Source organism: Microcebus murinus, chromosome 6 (assembly GCF_040939455.1).
Source record: "Microcebus murinus isolate Inina chromosome 6, M.murinus_Inina_mat1.0, whole genome shotgun sequence".
NCBI classification, from domain to species: domain Eukaryota; kingdom Metazoa; phylum Chordata; class Mammalia; order Primates; family Cheirogaleidae; genus Microcebus; species Microcebus murinus.
Genome location: NC_134109.1, coordinates 101497116 through 101518196, shown reverse-complemented (window position 1 = coordinate 101518196; position 21081 = coordinate 101497116). Strand labels below are relative to the sequence as shown.

At 37.8% G+C, this 21081-nt stretch overlaps 1 protein-coding gene and 1 pseudogene across 9 annotated transcripts in view; one reads left to right on the top strand and one right to left on the bottom strand.

Moving 5' to 3' along the window:
* The window catches only part of DENND4A (DENN domain containing 4A), a 145845-nt gene that overhangs the window by 15126 nt on the left and 109638 nt on the right, over nucleotides 1-21081 (top strand). The window lies entirely within an intron of this gene.
* LOC105868102 (large ribosomal subunit protein uL30 pseudogene) lies at nucleotides 12658-13468 on the bottom strand (annotated as a pseudogene).

Here is a 21081-nt window from a genome sequence, read left to right as displayed (position 1 = left end):
AGGGCAGAAATTGTATTACTCCGTGAATATGTTATTCTTTAAAATGTGTTATACGTTAATGAAAAGAATAGCTCAAGTGTAAAAGAAGCAGTCTTACAAGATTGCAAGCTGTTATTTGGTGTGTATATAGTCTCATTCTGTTTTGAGTCTGTCTCTTCTCTCCTTGGGGGAAGGAGGCATAGACACTTGTAAACAACGTAGCCCAGGTTACACTAATCTATTGGAGTACATTTGAGATTATTGTAAAAAGTATTCTCTGAGGGATCTAAGATTGAGTAATAAGGACTCTTGGGCAAGTTATTCAGTTTATGTTGATAGTAGTTCTGGGATTCAGCTTCTGAAAACTTAAGTATACAGAATTTCTGAGCTATTTGAACCCTGTTTGAACTTATAATAAAAGATTACATTTGGCTTCTTTTATGAGAACTTTGTTTTGGGCAGAATTAAACATTTTGGGCAATTTTTACTTCATTTTTGCAATTTCCCTTTGAACCACAGCTCTCAGTAGGAGTCCAGAATAGCATATGTTATCATCATCATTATATATAATATGTTACATAATTTTCTTTTTCTGAATGATTAAACATAGACCTACTTCACTGTGAAATTTTATAAGAATGTACTTGTTAGGAAAGTTAATTGATCTTGATAATAGCCTAATAATGTGAATAAATATGAGTAAATTTTGGACTGAGTTTTAAACTTATTACACAAATTTATATTTTTTTTTAATTAGTGAAGCAATATGAATTTTTGTTTGTGCAGGAGAGCCAGGAAGCTGATGTTGATTTGTTCTGAACTTTTCCACATGAATTACCACTAGTTTAAATAGTTATTGATTCTTAAGTTCCTGGAACTGTTGTCCTATTTCTGGCAACTTGAATAATATTTAGTATAATTGGGAGGTTATAAGAAGGAAGACAGAGTATACAACATTTGTTAATGCATTCAAAAAATAATAAAAATTATGGCAGAGTTACAAAAGAAAATTTATTTTTCCATTGAGTGATATTAGTTACATTATCTTTTCTTGTTTGCAGAATTTTTCTAAGCATTCTATGTACTATGAAGACCTAGTTTAGGCTCAGAGCTGTGGCTCATGCCTGTAATGCTAGCACTCTGGGAGGCTGAGGAGGGAGGATTGCTTGAGCTCAGAAGTTCAAGACCAGCTTGAGCAAGAGTAAGACTCCTGTCTCTACTAAAAATAGAAAAATTAGCTGGGTGTTATGGTGGGGGCCTGTAGTCCTAGGTACTTGGGAGGCTGAGGCAGGAAGATCGCTTTAGCCCAGGAGTTTGAGGTTGCAGTGAGCTACCATGATGCCGCTGCAGTTTAGCCAAGGCAATAGTGTGAGACTCTGTCTCAAAACAAAACAAAAAAACCCTAGAAAACCTAGTTTAAGCACTGATGCAGATAGAGATGTCTGGTATATTATAAATCTTGTGCTATTCCTATTTAAATTGATGGTACATTATTCTAAGTGGAAAACAAAAATGACTAGCAGGAAAATTGACTTGCTATTCTTTGCCTTTTATGATGTCAGAGACTTATCTTTGTGGGACTTTTCTCTTTTCTTCCAAAGATAGAAGAAGAGAATCCCTTTCTTGTTTATTTTTTTAATATCTTGGGTTGATTATTTATTATTTAGAATAATTTGTGGAAGGATGGTGGGGGTGGGGGGAGTCAAGCACTCAACACTTTATGACTGTATATCATAGTTATCACTTTGAATTCTAAAAGAACAGTGTAGAAATTTACATTGAAGAAATGATTAATTTATATAGTATGTGATTTTAATAATGAAAAAATATATTTTTTGAGACAGGGTCTTTGTTTTCCAGGCTAGGGTGCAATGGCCCCATTATAGCTCACTTTAACCTTAAATTCCTGATTGTAAGTGATCCTCTCACCTTAGCCTCCCGAGTAGCTGAGACTACAGGCACACACCACCAAGCTCTGCCAATTTTTAATTTTTTAAAAAAAAGACAGGATCTTGTTATGTTGTCCAGGCTGGTCTTGAATTCCTAGCCTCAAGTGATCCTCCTGCCTTGGCCTCCTAAAGAGCTGGGATTCCAGGCATAAGCCACCCGTCCCAGCCTTAGAGAGAAAATTTTAATGGTCAAAATGCCTTATGGGAATAACAAAATTGATGATAATCCCTATGATGGATGCAGTTGTCAAAATAGTATTTTCAAAAAATATTTAGTTGCTGGGCACGGTAGCTCATGCCTAGCACTCTGAGAGGTTAAGGTGGGAGGATTGCTTGAGGTCAGGAGTTCCAGACCAGCTTGAACAAGAGCGATACCCAGTCTCTACCAAAAATAGAAAAAATTAGCCAAGCATGATGGCACAAGCCTGTAGTCCCAGCTACTTGGGAGGCTGAGGCAGGAGGATTGCTTGAGCTCAGGAGTTTTGAGGTTACAGTGAACTTATGATGATGCCACTGTACTCTACATGGGACAATAGAGCAATACTCTGTCTCAAAAAAAGTACTGACATAAAGTACAATATAATGTTGAGAGAAAAATCAGACCATAAAGAAATGTATACTGTGTTATTAGTTATCACATGTTATTAGTTATCACATGTATATCATGTGTTATTAATCACATGTATAAGTGGCAAAAAGATTCATAGAAATTACATGAAATATTAATAGATGTTATCTCTGGGTGAGGATTATGGGTAATTTTTATTTTAGTGTTTATACTTGTTTCTGTTCTCTGAACAGTTATTGCGTTATCACAAAAATGACAAAATATTTTCAAGAGTCATAGGAGAAAATATTGAAAATCTCAATAACCATTTCTCCAACAGAGAAACTGTCTTAGGATTCTTTGTTAGCAAAACCAACCCAAAATATGGTGCTCATGGAAACAGCTGCTAATTTAATGTAGGTGAAGGTATTCTCTTAATTACTAGCACCAACCTTATAATAGTTTTACACACATGCATTTTTGTATCAATGTGCATTGCTTCTTTCTAGCCTCTCTTTTTTTTTTTTTTTTTTTAGACAAAGTCTTGCTTTGTTGCCCAGGCTAGAGTGAGTACCATGGCGTCAGCCTAGCTCACAGCAACCTCAGACTCCTGGGCTTAAGCAAGCCTGCTGCCTCAGCCTCCTGAGTAGCTGGGGCTACAGGCACGTGCCACCATGCCCGGCTAATTTTTTGTATATATATTAGTTGGCCAATTAATTTCTTTCTATTTATAATAGAGACGGGGTCTCACTCTTGCTCAGGCTGGTTTGGAACTCCTGACCTCGAGCAATCCGCCCACCTCGGCCTCCCAGAGTGCTAGGATTACAGGCGTGAGCCACCACGCCTGGCCTCTAGCCTCTCTTCTGTTTGCTTCCTATACCAAAACTGTTTAGTGTTGACAGTGCCACCTGTTGATGGACTCCTCTACTCAGTCTTTTTCTCATTACTTCATCAGTCAATAGGCAGTGGTCTTTGAATGTTTATGTGATGCCGGGTAACTGAGAATACACAGGTAAATGAAACATGATTTCTGCTCTCAAACTCTGGCTGAGAATGCCTTTCTTTTTCTTTTTGGACCATCATTGCGTATTGTATACTGTGCTTTTCCTCTTTTGCTTCTGGTAGCCTGGCACTTTAGGCAGTGTCTTTTTCCTGGTGCTCACATCCTTTTGTAACTTTCTTAATGGTAAATATATTTTGAGTTCTAGACAACCAATTTACAAATAAATTTTTGGAACATTACTTGATTATAGGTTAGGGAATCTTCTATTCAGAAAGGCTGCATGTTATGTTTATCTGTAGCTATTATTTTTAAAATGTGACACTTTCTTGGTTCCTTCTGTTTGCTTCCTTTTATAAAAATCAGAAGTAGAAAGCAAGACAGAAAAGACAGGCTATCAAGAAAAAAGAGGTAGAAAGATATTAAGGGAGTTTTCCTGCTAGTGCTATATTTTATTTTCACTGAAAATAGTGAGTCATCAAAATGTATAGTAGGAGATACTGTTTCTGGTATACTTTGCTAAAACCCATCTCTCTCTTTCTTTTTAATTTTGAAGTAGTAAGGGGGTACAAATGTTTTCATTACATGGATACCTTGTATAATGCTTAAGTCAGTGCTTTTGGTGTGCCTGTCACCAGAATAGTGTTCGTTGTACCCAATAGATAAATTAATTGTTAATTCCTCACTTCTCACCCTTCCCCCTTCTTGGTTTCCTGTGTCCTTTATATCTCTTTGTGCCCATGCATACCGGTCGTTTAGCTCCCACTTAATAGTGAGAACATACAGTGTTTGGTTTTCAATTCTTGAGATACTTCAGTTAGGATAATGGTCTCCAGTTCTATCCAAGTGACTGCTAATGACATTAATTCATTCCTTTTTATGGCTGAGTAGTATTCCATGATGTATATATACACATTTTCCTTATCCTCTTGTGAATTGTTGCACACTTAGGTTGATTCCACATCTTTGCAATTGTGAATTGATAAAATGTCTTCTTTTCCATTGGGTAGATACCCAGCAGTGGGATTGCTGGATTGAATGATAGGTCTACATTTATTTCTTTGAGGAATATCCATACTGTTTTCCATAGATGTTGAACTAATTTGCAATCCCACCAAATAGTATATAAGTATTCCTTTGTGCATCCACGCCAGCATGTATTTTTTTTTTTACTTTTTGACAATGGCTGTTCTGACAGGGGTAAGGTGGTATCTCATTGTAGTTTTAATTTGAATTTCCTTGATGATTATTTATGTTAAGCATTTTTTCATATGTTTGTTGGCCATTTGTCTATCTTGAAAAACTTCTGTTTGTGTCTTTTGCCCACTCTTTAATGAGGTTGTTTGTTTTTTTCTTGCTAATTTGTTGTTACTATATTTGCCTTTGAGGTCTTACTCATAAATTCTTGGCCGAGGCTGAGGTCTAGATGAGTTTTTCCTATGTTTTCTTCTAGAATTTTTATGGTTTCATGCCTTACATTTAAATCTTTTATCCATCTGAAATTATTTTTTGTACATGGAGAGAGATAGTGTCCTGTTTCATTCTTCTACATGTAGCTATCCAATTTTCAAGGTACCATTTATTGAATAGGGCTTCCTTTCCCCAGTGTATGTTGTTGTCTGCTTTGTCGAAGATCAGTTGGTCATAACTATATGAAAACTTATCTCTTTTGATCCATGTAAAAAGGTACTTTCCGTATGTTTGTTACGGTGCATATACATACATAATCTCACACAATTTAGCTGTTTTTGTTTTAAAATGAAAGTTGAAATATGAAGAACAAAAATTTCTTAAATTTCTTTTTATTTTTGCTATAATATTGTTTTGTAGATGAGACATTTTTATTTTTGAAAAGTTTTAAAAATAAAATTACCAAAAAAATGTGGTATACACCCACATACCCACATATAAAATGTTAACATTTTTCATTTTTGTTTCAGATATATATTTAATATAAAAGAACTATGTATAGTTATCACACTGAATTCTAAAAGAGCAGGTGACACTTGACAGACATGAGCCAGCCATGTGAAGAAGTGAGTGAGGGCCAGGTGCGGTGGCTCACGCCTGTAATCCTGGCACTCTGGGAGGCTGAGGTGGGCTGATTGCTCAAGGTCAGGAGTTCGAAACCAGCCTGAGCAAGAGCGAGACTCCATCTCTACTATAAATAGAAAGAAATTAATTGGCCAACTAAAAGTATATATAGAAAAAATTAGCCGGGCATGGTGGCGCATTGCCCGTAGTCCCAGCTACTTGGGAGGCTAAGGAAGGAGGATTGCTTGAGCCCAGGAATTTGAGGTTGCTATGAGCTAAGCTGACACCACGGCACTCTAGCCAGGGCAACACAGTGAGACTCTGTCTAAAAAAAAAAAAAGAACTAAGTGAGGAAAGAGGGATCCTTTTGAGGGAATGTCAAGTTCAAAGCTTTGCAGTGCCACGAACTTGGGATATTTGAAAACAGAATGTACCCATTGTGGTTAGGTATAGGGAGCTAGGGTGAAATAGTCCATGAGGGTCTGTAGCACTTACTGTATATATGTGAGGCTCCATGCAGTACATTGTTCAGTGTTCACAATCATCTGTTATCTCAGTTTTGTAGATGAGAAAATTGATAGAGTATTCTGTATTGGCTGGAATTACCTCTTTTTCTCATATTTATTCTTTATCTCACTGCAGTCTTATTTCTACTTCTTCATATCACTAAACTGGCTCTTACTAAAAAGTACCAATGACAGTAATACTGTTGACTAAAAAGTAAGCAATGACAGTAATATTGTTGGTCACTTTCTCAAGAAATTCTGCCTCTGACTTCCACCATGCCATTCCCTTCTGTGTATTCTGTAGCTTCTCCGTGTGTGAATCGCTTCCTTTGAGGGTTTGCCTTCCTCTACCTGTCCCATAAGAAATGGTGTTCCCCAAGTTGTCCAGTTGCTCTTCTCAGCCTTCACATTTTCCTAAATTACAGTCATTCCTATAGTTTCAGTTACTGTATATCTACCAAGTACTCCCCAGGCTATTTTTCCAGCATCAGTACCTTTCCAAAGCATCAGATTATCTTATCTAACTGCTTACTTGTCATCTCTACCTTAAACTCTTCTTATCTACACTGAACTTATTTACCTACCTAAAGTTTGTCTTTGATTTGATTTGTCTTTCTTTAAAAGACATCCAAGACCTCTACTGACTTCTTCATTCAAGGAAGAAACTTAGAAATCATTCATGATTTTTTCCTCTCTTTATCTCTCATTCCTTACATCCATTCATTTACTGAATTCTGCTGCATTTATCTCCTAAATATTTTTTGAATCAGTCATTTCCCTAGGTTCCTTGTTCTAACCACTGCCTTATTAAGAACTATTTCCTTATTTTTTCACTGGTTTTCCTGTCTTCACTTTTATCTCCCTGACATTCACCTTCTCAGAATTGCCAGATTGGTATATATCTAAGACAAAAATCTGGAAATTCTTCATTGACTCCTCCTTGTAAACTGGATAAAGTCTGAACACCTTACTATATCATTAAAACTTCCTATGATTTGGCCTCTGATTAGTTCTCTCATCTTTTTATTTATTTTTTATTTTTTTTTATTTTTTGAGACAGAGTCTCACTTTGTTGCCCAGGCTAGTAGTTCTCTCATCTTTACTCTGGTAATTTCTGCTTTTCACTTTCTACACCAGCCATAGAGAACTACTTTTTCAAAAGCCCGAATATACATACTATTTCTAGATTATTGACCATTACTTATGTAGTTCTTTTGTCTGGAATGCCTTTATTCCCTCCATCCCTTTTCATTTTGCCTATATAACTTCTTTATATCTTCTAAAACTCAGCCCAGGCATTACTTTTCTCTAGAAAGTCTTCTCAGATCCATACTCTTGTCTGGATTATTGGGTCCCTTCTGGAATAACCTACTAGTAACTGTGTTACATCTCAAGCATTTAGAACAATGCCTGGACCAGAGATGGCACTCAGTAAGAATGTGTTGAATGAATTATTGTAGTATTGGAGAGGCAGTTTAAAGCAGTTGGCTCTGGACCCAGACTGCTTGGAATTGAAACCTGGCTTTGCTATTTGGCTGTGTTAACTCTGTGTACCATAGTTTCTGCCCCTGTAGATGGGGTTAATGATGCCTTTGTGAGGCTATTTGAAGCTTAAATTTATTTGAAGTTTAATGCCTATAAAATACTTAGAACAATACCTGGGTCTTAGTAAATGGTCAGTAAATAATTTATACTATTTAGAATATTTGAATTTGTGTCTCCTCCACTAGGCTGTGAATTAGTGACTGATAGAACAAACCAACTAATACTGAATTTTAAAATGAAAGATAGATTCCTAGCTTGTTTTTTTTTTCTTTCCTCACTGTTGAAAATGTCGTGGCAAGTTGGCCATTAGTCTTTCCTTCTAGTAGCTCCAACATTCAGTATCCTGTCACAAATTTGAAGTTGGCAGTAAGATGGTTTATATTTCTTAATTATATTACTTAATCAGTTGCTTATTTAAAATTCAGCATACTTTTCTTATTAATGGCACTGTTTAAACTCTGGAAGTGCTCTTTACTTACTTTTAATCTTCACTTAGTCTGTTCTATAGCATTTAGCCAGCCTTTCCCATTATGGATTTTTTTTTTTTTTTTTTTTGAAACAGAGCCTTGCTCTGTTGCCCAGGCCAGAGTGCTGTGGCGTCAGCCTAGCTCACAGCAACCTCCAACTCCTGGGCTCCAATGATCCTCCTGCCTTAGCCTCCGACGTAGCTGGAACTACAGGCACATGCCACCACACCTGGCTAATTTTTCTATTTTTAGTAGAGATTGGGTCTTACTCTTGCTCAGACTGGTGTCAAACTCCTGATCTCAAGTGATCCTCCCACCTTGGCTTCCCAGAGTGCTACGATTATGGGCGTGAGCCACCATGCCTGGCCCCTGTTATGGACTAAGGTGTAAGGGCATAGTTGTGCTTTTTTAGTTGGGAGATAAACAAGCATTTTATAGAGAAAGGTTGAACAAGGGGTAGAATGGGGAAATTGGAAAACTTCCCAGCAATTTCTGAGCTAAACATGCACAGTATTCCTTCACTATTTGGTTTAAAATAAATTCTCAGAATATTAGACACTCATAATCAAATGTAATTTCAGTACTTTCTAGAGGCAATATAAGTCATTAAAAATTATCAGTACCCCTGCCTTCTTCCATTATTGTAAACAGTTAAGACTTGTTTGCTTAAAATCTTTTTTTATGGCAATCAATACTGAGTTTTTCATAAACATTTTCTTTTACCCTAAATTTAACATCTCATTTTTTCTGAATACAAGAACTATCTATGTAATCTTGGGTAATTTGATAAAATTACTACTTGTTTTATTTTTATCTCTGAACTTGCTGTTGCATGTATAGATTTTCCCAGTCTTACTAAGTTTTCATTATGTGAAACTAGTCAGTTTTGTATATAACTTTGTCTTGTTTTGGGCCTGGGAACAATACAAATTACTGGCATTTATTCTATTTCAGTATCCATTTGAGAATTGTTACTAGAAAAATTAACTTTTTTGGTCTAAATTGCCAAAGAAAATTTCCCTTTACTAACAAACCAACATCAAAGAAAAATGGAAAACCTAATACCGTACAGTTGACCTTTGAACAATGCAGGGGTTAGGGGAATTGACTCCCATGCTGTAAAAAATCAGTGTATAACTTTTGGCTCCCCCAAGACTTAACTATTAATAGCCTACTGTTGACTGGAAGCCTTACCAATAACATAAAGTCAATTAACACATATTTTGTATGTATTATATGCTGTATTCTTATAATAGAGTAAGCTAGAGAAAAGAAAATGTTATAAGGAAGAGAAAATATATTTACTGTTCATTAAATGGAAGTGAGTCATCATAAAGGTCTTCATCCTTGTTGTCTTCATGTTGAGTAGGCTGAGGAGGCAGAAGAGGAGGATTTTGGTCTTGTCACAGGGCTGGCAGTGGCAGAAGAGTTGGAGGAGGTAGTTGGAAGAGGTAGAGGTGGAGGCCAGAGAGGCAGGCATACTCAGTTTAACTTTTATTGAAAAAAATCTGCATGTAAGCAGACCCACATCATGTTGTTCAAGGGTCAGCCGTGTATCAGTCTTATTTTAGAAGCTAATGCCATATGTAGGCATATATCATTTTATTGTGCTTTGCAGATATCACGCTTTTTACAAATTGAAGGTTTGTGAGAACCTTGTGTCAAGCAAGTCCATCAGTGCCATTTTTTCAATAGCATGTGCTTACGTGTCACATTTTGGTAACTCTCACATTTCCGAGTTTTTCATTATTATATCTGTTATGGTGATTTGTGATCAGTGATCTTTAATGTTACTACTATAATTGTTTTTAGGTGGCATGAACTATGCTCATATAAGACAACAAACTTGATCCATTATATGTTGTGTGTATTCAGACTGCTCCACTGACCAGCCATTCTCCCCATTTCTCCCCCCCCCACATTTCTCTCTCCCCTTCCCCCAGTCCCTCCCTCTGTCTCTACATCTCCCCGTCTGTCTCTGTCTCTGTCTGCCCCTCCCCATTCTCCCTATTCCCGAGACACAATATTGAAATTAGGCTAATTAATGATTCTACAATGGCCTATAAGTGTTCAGGTGAAAGGAAGGCTTACACATCTCTAAATCAAAAGCTAGAAATGATTAAGCTTACTGAGGAAGGCATGTTGAAAGCTAAGACAGGCCAAAAGTAGGCCTCCTGCAACATGAGACAAGTTGTGAATGCAAAGGAAAAGTTCTCAAAGGAAATGAAAGTGCTATTCCAGTGAACAAATGAATGATAAGAAAGTGAAACAGCCTTCTTGCTGATGTGGACAAAGTTTGAGTGGTCTAGATAGAAGATCAAACCAGCCACAACATTCCCTTAAGCCAAAGCCTAATCTAGAGTGAGGCCCTAACTCTATTCAATTCTGTGAAGGCTAAGAAAGGTGAGGAAGCTGCAGAAAAAAAGTTTGAAGCTACAGAGGTTGGTTCATGAGGTTAATGAAAGAAGCCGTCTGCGTAACATAAAAGTGCAAGGTGAAGCAGCAAGCGCTGATGGAGAAGCTGTAGCTAGTTATCCAGAAGATCTAGCCAACATAATTGATGAAGATGACTAAATTAAATAACATATTTTGAATGTATATAAAACAACCTTCTATTGGAAGAATATGCTTTCTAAGATTTTCATAACTGGAGAGAAGACAACACTTGGTTTCCAAGCTTCAAAGGATAGGCTGATTCTCTCATTAGGTACTAATGCAGCCAGTGACTTTAAATTGAAGCCAATGATCTTTTTGTTTGTTTGTTTGTTTTTGAGACAGAGTCTCACTTTGTTGCCCAGGCTAGCGTGAGTGCTGTGGCGTCAGCCTAGCTCACAGCAACCTCAAACTCCTGGGCTCAAGCAATCCTACTGCCTCAGCCTCCCAAGTAGCTGGGACTACAGGCATGTGCCACCATGCCCGGCTAATTTTTTCTATATGAATTAGTTGGCCAATTAATTTCTTTCTATTTTTAGTAGAGATGGGTCTCACTCTTGCTCAGGCTGGTTTCAAACTCCTGACCTTGAGCAATCCTCCCACCTCAGCCTCCCAGAGAGCTAGGATTACAGGCGTGAGCCATCGCGCCCGGCCGCCAATTATCCTTTACCATTCTGAAAATCCTAAAACTCTTAAGAATTATGCTAAATCTATTCTGCCTATGCTCTATAAATGGAACAGCAAAGCCTGGATGACAGCACATCTGTTTACAGCATTTTAAGTCTACTGTTGAGACCTACTACTTTAAAAAAAGATTTCTTTCAAAATATTACTGCTCATTGACAAGTTACCCAAGAGCTCTAATGGGGTGTACAAGGAGATTAATGTTGTTTTCATGCCTGCTAGTACAACACCCATTCTGCAGCCCATGAATCAAGGAGTAATTTTGACTTTCAAGTCTTATTATTTAAGATATACATTTTGTAAGGCTATAGCTACCATAGATAATGATTCTTCTGATGGATCTGGAAAAAGTCAGTTGAAAACCTTGTAGAATGGATTCATCAGTCATAAATGACTTTGAGGGGTTCAAGACTTTAGTGGAGGTAGTGTAATAACTGCTTATGTGGTGGAAATATCAAGAGAACTAGAATTAGAAATGGATCATGAAGATGTGATTGAATTGCTGCAGTCTTATAATAAAACTTGAATAGATGAAGTTCTGGTTCTTATGAGCAAAGAAAATGAATTCTTGAGATGGAATCTACTCCTGGTGAACATGCTGTGAACGAACATCATTGAAATGACACCAAAGGATAGTCCGTAAACTTAGTTGGTAAAGCAGCAGCAAGGTTTGAGAGGATTGACTCCAATTTTGAAAGATGTTTTACTGTGAGTAAAATACTGCAGAGAAACCTTTAATTAAAGGAAAAGTCAATCAGTGCAATAAACTTCACCGTTGTCTTTTAAGAAATTGCCACAGTCACCCCATTCTTCAGCAGCCACCACCCTGATCAGTCAGCAGCCACCAACATCCAGGCAAGAACTTCTACCAACAAAAAGATTACAACTTGCTGAAGGCTCACAGGATTGTTAGTATTTGTTAGCAATAAAGTATTTTTAAATTAAGATATGTACTTTTTTTAGACAATGCTATTGCACACTTACTATAGTATAGTGTAGACATAACTTTTATATCCATGGAAAAACCAAAAAATTCAATTGACTTGCTTTATGGTGACATTTGCTTTATTGCAGTGGTGTGGAACCTAACCCACAATATCTTTGAGCTATGCCTGTAATGACTGTGCTATTGGGAAATGCTTTGTTTTTTTAAAGGTATCTTTTAGCAGTGAGTATTTTAGTTGAGGACTCTGAAGTGCCATGTTTTCAGAGAAATGGGTGTAGATGGATGGAGAAAACTATGTAATGGTATTTTGGCTTATTCGGATTGGCTGTTATCACCAGAAAAGATATACCTCACTCTCTTTTTGGTCAAGATTGTAATAAATAGTATTTTTTAAAAATTATTTGTTCAAATAAATTCTAATATATTCCCCATCCCTTACTCTCATTTTTCTGAATATTAGACCTTTGTGATAGAATTTTATTCATACTGACAACTGTACTGAAGTTGTATTTATAAGATGTTGTTTGAAGCTGCTATGGTTGGTGCATATTTTTCATTTTCTTTTTTTTCAATTTGAAAGCAGTCACTGTTTATTAACTGACCAGATTACAAAAATAATCATGGTAGACACCTTAGTTCATTCTTCTAATAAGCCTGTTGATCTGGTCCTCCCTGTTGCCAGCATCTCTACCTTCTACAAAATGAGTTGTCTTTTTCTTCATTCCACCCCGTGGAGATGATAACGTGAAGGGCCACAGGAAATTATTTGCTTCTTTGAAGCGTTTACCAACAGTATAGATCTCACGAATCAGATCCTCCATGCAGATGATGCCATATTTACCAAGAGATCGAGCAATCAAATCATTATCTGTCAACGTAATTCGTTTCTTATTGATTTTGCCATAACTACGTTTGTAGATTAGTTCATTTACTGACTTTAGATTTGGGTACCCCCATACAATATATGGTCTGCAATCCTCAGCATGTTAATTGAAGCCTTGTTGAGCTTAACAAAGGTTCCATTGAAGATCTGGCAAAGGCGAAGAAGCTGCAACACCTTTCGGACCTTTGGGCTCACACCATTGATACCACGGATCCTGATGACAAATGCCAATTTGGGTTCTGCAGGTACATAAAAGTTGCCTGCTTTTCTTGCCATCCTAGCCATTCGAAGCTCAGTTCTGTACATCTGCCTGTATTCCTTGTGATAATGCTTAGGTTTTTCATAGATAAGCTTCCTCCTTGCCTTTCGAAGCATCTTTTGGGCAAACTTCTTTCTCAGGCGTTTGATCTTCAGCTCCGCGAAATTTCTTCGCTTTTTCTTAAGGGTTTCTGGCACAGCAGGAACCTTCTTTTTCTTCTCTTCTGCGCCTTCCATGGTTCCAGGCGGAAAAGAGCTATTTTTCATTTTCTTATGCTAAGGAATGTCAAGGCTTTTTTTCCTTCTGTGATTCACTGATACTTAGATACTCCTACTTTACCTTTTCTTTTTTGAGGTTTGCTTAATCATATTTCTTTTGTTTATAAATAACCAACTTCAAACTAACTTACTCAAAAAAGGGAATTAGTGGCAAGGACACTGGGAATTTCACAGTACCCAACAATAGAAGTAGAGCCAAGCAAGCCTCATGAAGGGGACAGGAACCAGGAACTGAATACTCATCAGTAATCCAGGCAACTATGTTCTTACTACCTTTGGGCAGAACGACTTGTCTGCATTTCTCTACTTGTCCATTTTATTTTTCCATCTCTACATGTTGTCGTTCACCACTGCACATGGCTGGACATGTCTTCTAACTCTTAAGTTCATATATTTGCTTATGGTTCTGTGATTCCCTTCTAAACTACCCTGGGAGAAAATTCAGTTTGAGGCAAGTATCTATGTCTGGTCTAATCAGCTATGGCTGATGAAGCCAAGATTTCATAGAACATGACTTTTAGGCCCAATTTTTATGTGAAGGGAGTAGATGCAGGGTGCACAGATCTCAGTGGACAGATGTGTGGGTAAGTAGATATTCTAAAAGGTGGTAATTATAAAGGAATACTAACCGATGAGGAATAAAATTAAGATTTTTTATGAAATAAGAAAAGATACCTCTCAGTGGCTTTATATAGTAGTAAAGAACTTAAATTATTTTATCTCCAATCCATAGGTGATTTTTGTGAAAGATGTAAAAGTATCTCTCCTTTTTAAGTAAAATCCAATGGAGATGATTTTTTAGCTTCTGCACACAGAATTTGAAGTTTGAGTTATATTATTTATGAACATGTATGTGTTGATATATATCTTCTTTAACCTTATATTAATAACTTAATACATCATGTTGTTCTTTTTTTTTTTTTTTTTTTGAGTCAGAGTCTTACTCTCTTGCCTGAGCTAAAGTGCCGTGGTGTCAGTCTAGCTCACAGCAGCCTCAAACTCCTGGGCTTAAGTGATCCTACTGCCTCAGCCTCCCGAGTAGTTGGGACTACAGGTGCGCGCCACCATGCCCGGCTAATTTTTTCTATATATTTTTAGCTGTCCAGTTAATTTCTTTCTATTTATAATGGAGACGGGGTCTCGCTCTTGCTCAGGCTGGTTTCGAACTACTGATCTTGAGTGATCCTCCTGCCTCGGCCTCCCAGAGTGCTAGGATTACAGGCGTGAGCCACTGTGCCCGGCCCATCATGTTATTCTTTAGCAAACATTTACTGACTGCCTACTCTCTGCCAGGGAGTTTGCTAAAACAGATATTTACAGAGATTGAAATGTAGCATTGCCTACTGTCAAAGAATTCATAATCTACTTGAGTAGATATTAAAAAAAATAATTACAGTATTAATGTGATAATCATAATAGAGTTATATGTAGGATATTCTTGTAGCATGAGAGAATGACAATCTCTCATGGGGAAAAGGGTAGGGAAGGCTTCAAAAAGCAGGTCTCAAATATTACATGGGAGTTGGTCATTGGATTGGGGTATTATGGTAGAAGGTACTGAATTTGCAAAGGTGGCAGGGAGTTGTGTAAAGGGAGAAATATGGGTAGTTCAGTATGACTGAAGTGAACTTTTGTACCATTTAACTTAATGAAACTTAAAACATTTTTCAGACCTGTCCTTCACATGGTATTGATTACTGTCTTTTTCAAAGGACAGTTATAGATTTTAGAGTACTCTAACTATTTTGTTCTATAACTTTGATGTCACTTGTTAGTATAAGATATTACCGGGTTTTTTTTTTTTTCAGACTCCTTTCAAATTTTTCCAGTAGTAGTTGGTTGGTCAGTTTACTTTTATGATAAGTTAGTTTAATTTTTAAGTTAGTTTTACTTGTTTTCCTGTTCAAGCATAGACCTCTATATGGTGGATGAAAATGGTAGCTTATAAAGAACATAGTTTCCCAATCTTATAAAAAGCATAGTTTTATGAAAGTAGACATGTATATAGCTATTATGTATCCATAAAATTTTTTTTTTTTGAGACAGAGTCTCGCTTGTTGCCCAGGCTAGAGTGAGTGCCGTGGCGTCAGCCTAGCTCACAGCAACCTCAAACTCCTGGGCTCAAGCAATCCTGCTGCCTCAGCCTCCCGAGTAGCTGGGACTACAGGCATGCGCCACCATGCCTGGCTAATTTTATATATATATTAGTTGGCCAATTAATTTATTTCTATTTATAGTAGAGACGGTGTCTCGCTCTTGCTCAGGCTGGTTTCAAACTCCTGACCTCGAGCAATCCGCCCGCCTCAGCCTCCCAGAGTGCTAGGATTACAGGCGTGAGCCACCGCGCCCGGCCATAAAAATTTTTTTAAAGTGAAAATAATAGATAGTATAAGCCTAATGTGATTTTAAAAGCTACATCTCTAAAATGATTGACCAATACTGAAATTTTATAATTTTAGATAAAAGACCATATATATACATGTTACTTTGTAAAATATTGTTTTATATCAGTTTTTCCCCTATAAAATTGTACCTACTACCATTAAGCAAAACCAGCGTAGGCAATTGGCAGAATGCTTTGTACTTCACTATTCTGATCTACTCTTGATTAACACATTTACTTCTTTTTTCAATTCCTTTATCTACTCATTCATGATTCCTGCTCCACCCCATCATAACCAACCTGCCAACAAAAATCCCCCTAAAAGCCCAAGTTGACTGTTCTGAGAAGTGACTGAGGTGAGAAAGAGAGAAGGGAGGTAGTTTTGGCCACCTTTATGGAGGCACTGGTGGGGGTGTGTGTGTTTGAAGCATTAAGTTTCTTTTTCATATAGCAAGCTCAAAAATACCACCATTATCACCAGGGTCACAAATTGTGACTGTTTCTGCGCTTCCACGAACCCCACCAGTTTGCCTTTTGTTACTTTTATCTTTCAAATATGCTTCCCCCTAGTTTTATTGGGGTATATTCAAAAATGCCTTTTTTCTTTTTTCTTTTTTTTTTTTTTTTTTGAGACAGAGTCTCACTTTGTTGCCCAGGCTAGAGTGAGTGCCATGGCGTCAGCCTGGCTCACAGCAACCTCAATCTCCGGGGCTCAGCGATCCTACTGCCTCAGCCTCCCGAGTAGCTGGGACTACAGGCATGCGCCACCATGCCCGGCTAATTTTTTGTATATATATTTTTAGTTGGTCAATTAATTTATTTCTATTTTTGGTAGAGACGGGGTCTCACTCAGGCTGGTTTTGAACTCCTGACCTTGAGCAATCCGCCCGCCTCGGCCAAAGTGCTAGGATTACAGGCGTGAGCCACCACGCCTGGCCTTCTTTTTTTTTTTTTTTTTGAGACAGAGTCTCACTCTCTTGCCTGGGCTAGAGTGCTGTGGCGTCAGCCTGGCTCACGCAATCCTGCTTCAGCCTCCCAAGTATCTGGGACTACAGGCACGCACCACCGTGCCTGGCTAATTTTTTCTATTTTTAGTTGTTTGGCTAAGTTCTTTCTATTTATAGTAGAGACGGGATCTCACTCTTGCTCAGGCTAGTCTCAAACTCCTGAGCTCAAGCAATCCTCCTGCCTTGGCCTTCCAAAGTGCTAAGATTATTGGCATGAGCCACCTCACCTGGCCTTCTTTTTTTTTTTTTTTTTTTTTTTTATAGAGTTTCATTCTGTTGTCTAGGCTAGAGTGCCATGGTGTCAACTTAGCTCATAGCAACCTCCCACTCCTGGGCTCAAGCAATCCTCCTGCCTCAGCCTCCTGAGTAGCTGGGACTATAGGCGTGCACCATGCCCAGCTAATTTTTTATAATTTTAGTTGCCCAGCTAATTTCTTTCTATTTTTAGTAGAGATGGGGTCTCGCTCTTGCTCAGGCTGGTCTTGAATTCCTGAGCTCAAGCAATCCTCCTGCCTCGGCCTTCCAGAGTGCTAGGATTGCAGGCGTGAGCTGCATGCCTGGGCCTCAAATATGCTTTTGGTACTGTGTAGAAAAGAAGTGATAAGCAGAGAAGAGGTTAATATGCCTTTATGCTTGCTCCTCCTCTTGTTTGGAATGCCCTCTAGTCTCTCCTCTATCACTCTACTCATATTTCAGGATTTAGATGATATCTTTCTTTTCTCACTCCTCATGCCTAAGCTGTGTGTCGTTCTTGTGCTTCCTGTGATAACTCTTGTTATAGATTTATCACATATTATATTTATGTTTACTCATCTGTCTTCTCTGTCCTATAAGGCAGGATCATTTTATATTTGTCTTTGTGTTTCTAGTGCCTGTTACAGAGCCTGGCACATGGTAGTGGTACCATTTCACGATTTTTATTTGCAAACAGCAGAAATCAATTCTAGTTAGCTGAAGCAAAAGAAAGGAATTTATTGGAAGGATAAGATTAGCTTATAGAAATGACTGAAAGATTGGAGAACCAGACTCTGAGAACAAATAGGAAACAAACAAACCTCAGGGCTGACCATGGCCAAAGTTAGACCATGTCCTTTTCTTGTTTAAGACTCCATTGATGCCACTGGATACCATTACTAGAGTATTGCCACTAGGTGCTGTGCTGTATGTCACTGCCCTAAGAATGAGAGTTTTTTTGTTGTTTTGTTTTGTTTTGTTTTTTTCCTATAAGGAACAGAAATTGATTTCTCACAGATCTGGAGGCTGGAGGTCCTAGATCAGGATATCAGAATGGTTGGTTTCTGGTGAGAGCCCACTTTTGAGTGGCAGATTGACTTCTTGTCGTATCCTCACTTGCTTGAAAGAGCCTTAAAAATGAATTTTAAATGGTTTTCTCAACTTCAGTTGTAGATTCAAATTCTGCATGAATGCATCTAATTGACCAATCTATGTGTTTGGTCCTTAAGTAGTGAGAGCAAGTATCTGGCCTTTTTTGGCTTCCATGATTGGCTCTGGAGCCCAGCTTCTTTCCAAAACAGATATAGAGGCAGATTCTCAAAAAAATAGGAATGGAATTCACATGCTAGGTGGTCAGAAATAAAACTGACACATTTCCATTTCAATATTCCATAAATATTTGTCAGATGAATGGATGAGAAAATCAAGAGTCATGATTTCCTGTCTCTAAACCTTTATAAGACCAAGCATTGAAGTGATTATGGCAACATTAATGTATTTCAAAACAAAAATCAATACCAAGCCATAAAATAAGCAAAAGATAAGCAAAATCAGCAAAGTTCTGATTTTTTAAAATGATGAGTACCTCATTAAATGGTTTAAATAAAAGTATTTGAATTAAAGTTAAACTTTTTTTTGGTCCTCTATTTTGAAATACCCTAGCATCAAGCTTGCTTATCTGATAATCTAACAGTAGATGGAACTAGGATTTTAATTTGGGCAAAGTGATTCCAGGGCACTTAACTGCTATACTTTACTGCTATTTTAATAGTTTTCTTATAGTTGTAGCCAGCAATGTCTTAATTAAAACAAGAACAACAAACCAATATTTTATTTTATTTATTTATTTTTGAGACAGAGTCTCACTCTGTCGGCCAGGCTAGGGTGCAGGGGTGTCATCATAGCTCAATGCAACCTCAGACTCCTGAGGGCAGGTGATCCTCCTGATCCAGCCTTCTGAATAGCTGGGACTACGGGTGTAGACACCGCTAATTTTTCTTTTCTTTTCTTTTCTTTTCTTTTCTTTTCTTTTCTTTTTTTTTCTTTTCTTTTCTCTTCTCTTCTTTTCTTTGAGATGCGGGTCTCACTCTTGCTCAGGCTGGTCTCAAGCTCCTGACCTCCCAAATTTATGTTCTTCTTTTTTTTTTTTTTTTCAAGTTCCTCAGGGCCAAATTTATGTTCTTATACATCTTGGAATTCCCACTGTAGTTGTTGCATGGCATTATATTATGCTGTTCACTTTTTTCCAATCTAGAACTTGACAGTGATAGGAAAATTTATCTCAGAATTAAGGACATGGGTCTTCACTGGGGTTTAATAGATGATCACTTTCTACCTTCGTTATCTTTTGTGTGCATATATATGTCCATGTATAATTGTCCCTCGGTGTCTGTGGGGCAGTGATTCCAGGACCACAGGCAAATACCAAAATCCACACAGACTCTGGTCTCGCATTAGCTCTGTGGAACCTGCAGATATGAAAAGTCAGCACCTCTGTATATATGGGGCTTTTGCATCTTGCAAATACTGTATCCCCATTTGGTTGTGGATATGGAACCTGCTGATACCAAACTCACTGATACCAAGGACCAATTGTATTTATTGAAAAAATTTGCATATAAGTGGACTTGTGCAATTCAAAGATCAACTATGTATGTGTTTGTGTAATCAGGTTCATGTAATCAAGTATAATGCTCCAGATGGCTGAGTAAATGTGACCAAGTCTTTCCACACCATATATGCTTATACTTGTTGCTTTGATTTGTTTCTGCACCTGTTTTGTAAGGGGATATTTCTTTTGGAAACATTGTCCCTCCCTCCCTCCCTCCCTCCCTCCCTCCCTCCCTCCCTCCCTCCCTCCCTCCCTTCCCTTTCTTTCTCTCTTTCTCTCTCTCTCTCTTTCTTTTTTTGAGACAGAGTCTCACTCTGTTGTCTGGGCTAGAGTGCCATGGTGTCAGCTTAGCTCACAGCAACCTCAGACTCTGGGCTCAAGCTATCCTTCTGCCTCAGTCTCCCGAGTAGCTGGGACTACAGGCATGCACCACCATGCCCGGCTAATTTTTTCTATATTTTTAGTTGACCAATTAATTTCTTTCTATTTATAGTAGAGACAGGGTCTCGCTCTTGCTCAGGCTGGTTTTGAACTCCTAACCTTGAGTGATCTGCCTTGGCCTCCCAGAGTGTTAGGATTACAGGTTTGAGCCACAGCGCCTGGCCTATCTTTTCCTTTCACATAGGCTATCTATACTTTCTGGTGAAAATATACCATGTTGCAGGGATTAGGGACAGTGAGATTGAGGGATTGGGAGGGAAAAGTATGTGCTTATAAAAGGGCAACACCAAGGACCCTTGTGATGGAACTGCACGGTAGCTTGACTTTGGTGATGGATGCATAGTGTTATGCACGTGTGATAAAACTGCATAGAACTAAACAGACACACACACACAAATATAAGTAAAACTAGGGAAACTGGGGAAACCAGAATAAGATAGGTGAATTGTATCAATGTTAATATTCCATCTGTGATACTTTGCTATAGTTTGGTAAGATGTTACCATTGGGAGAAACTGGGTAAAAGATGTACTAGATCGCTGTTATTTCTTTCAACTGGATGTGAATCTATACTTACCCCAAAGCTAAAGTTTCAATTAAGAATAATAGAAATTTAAAGAAGTCTGTGTTGAAAGATAATGGTTTAAGGTATGTAGCTATAGGAAGCACATTGGTGTATCATTTTGTGGAACATGACTTTCCATTTATAATCGAAGGATGCCCTACTAAATAGATTTTACTAATTTTCTATTTCAAGTTTTCTTGTACATGTATGGAAGGTAAAGCAATAGCTGTGGTGTGTTGTCTTCATTAGCAGAAGAACTTTGCAAACACTTAAGTGATGCCAGTTTTATATCTGTCTCATCTGTATCAAATGGAAAATCAGTTAATTCTA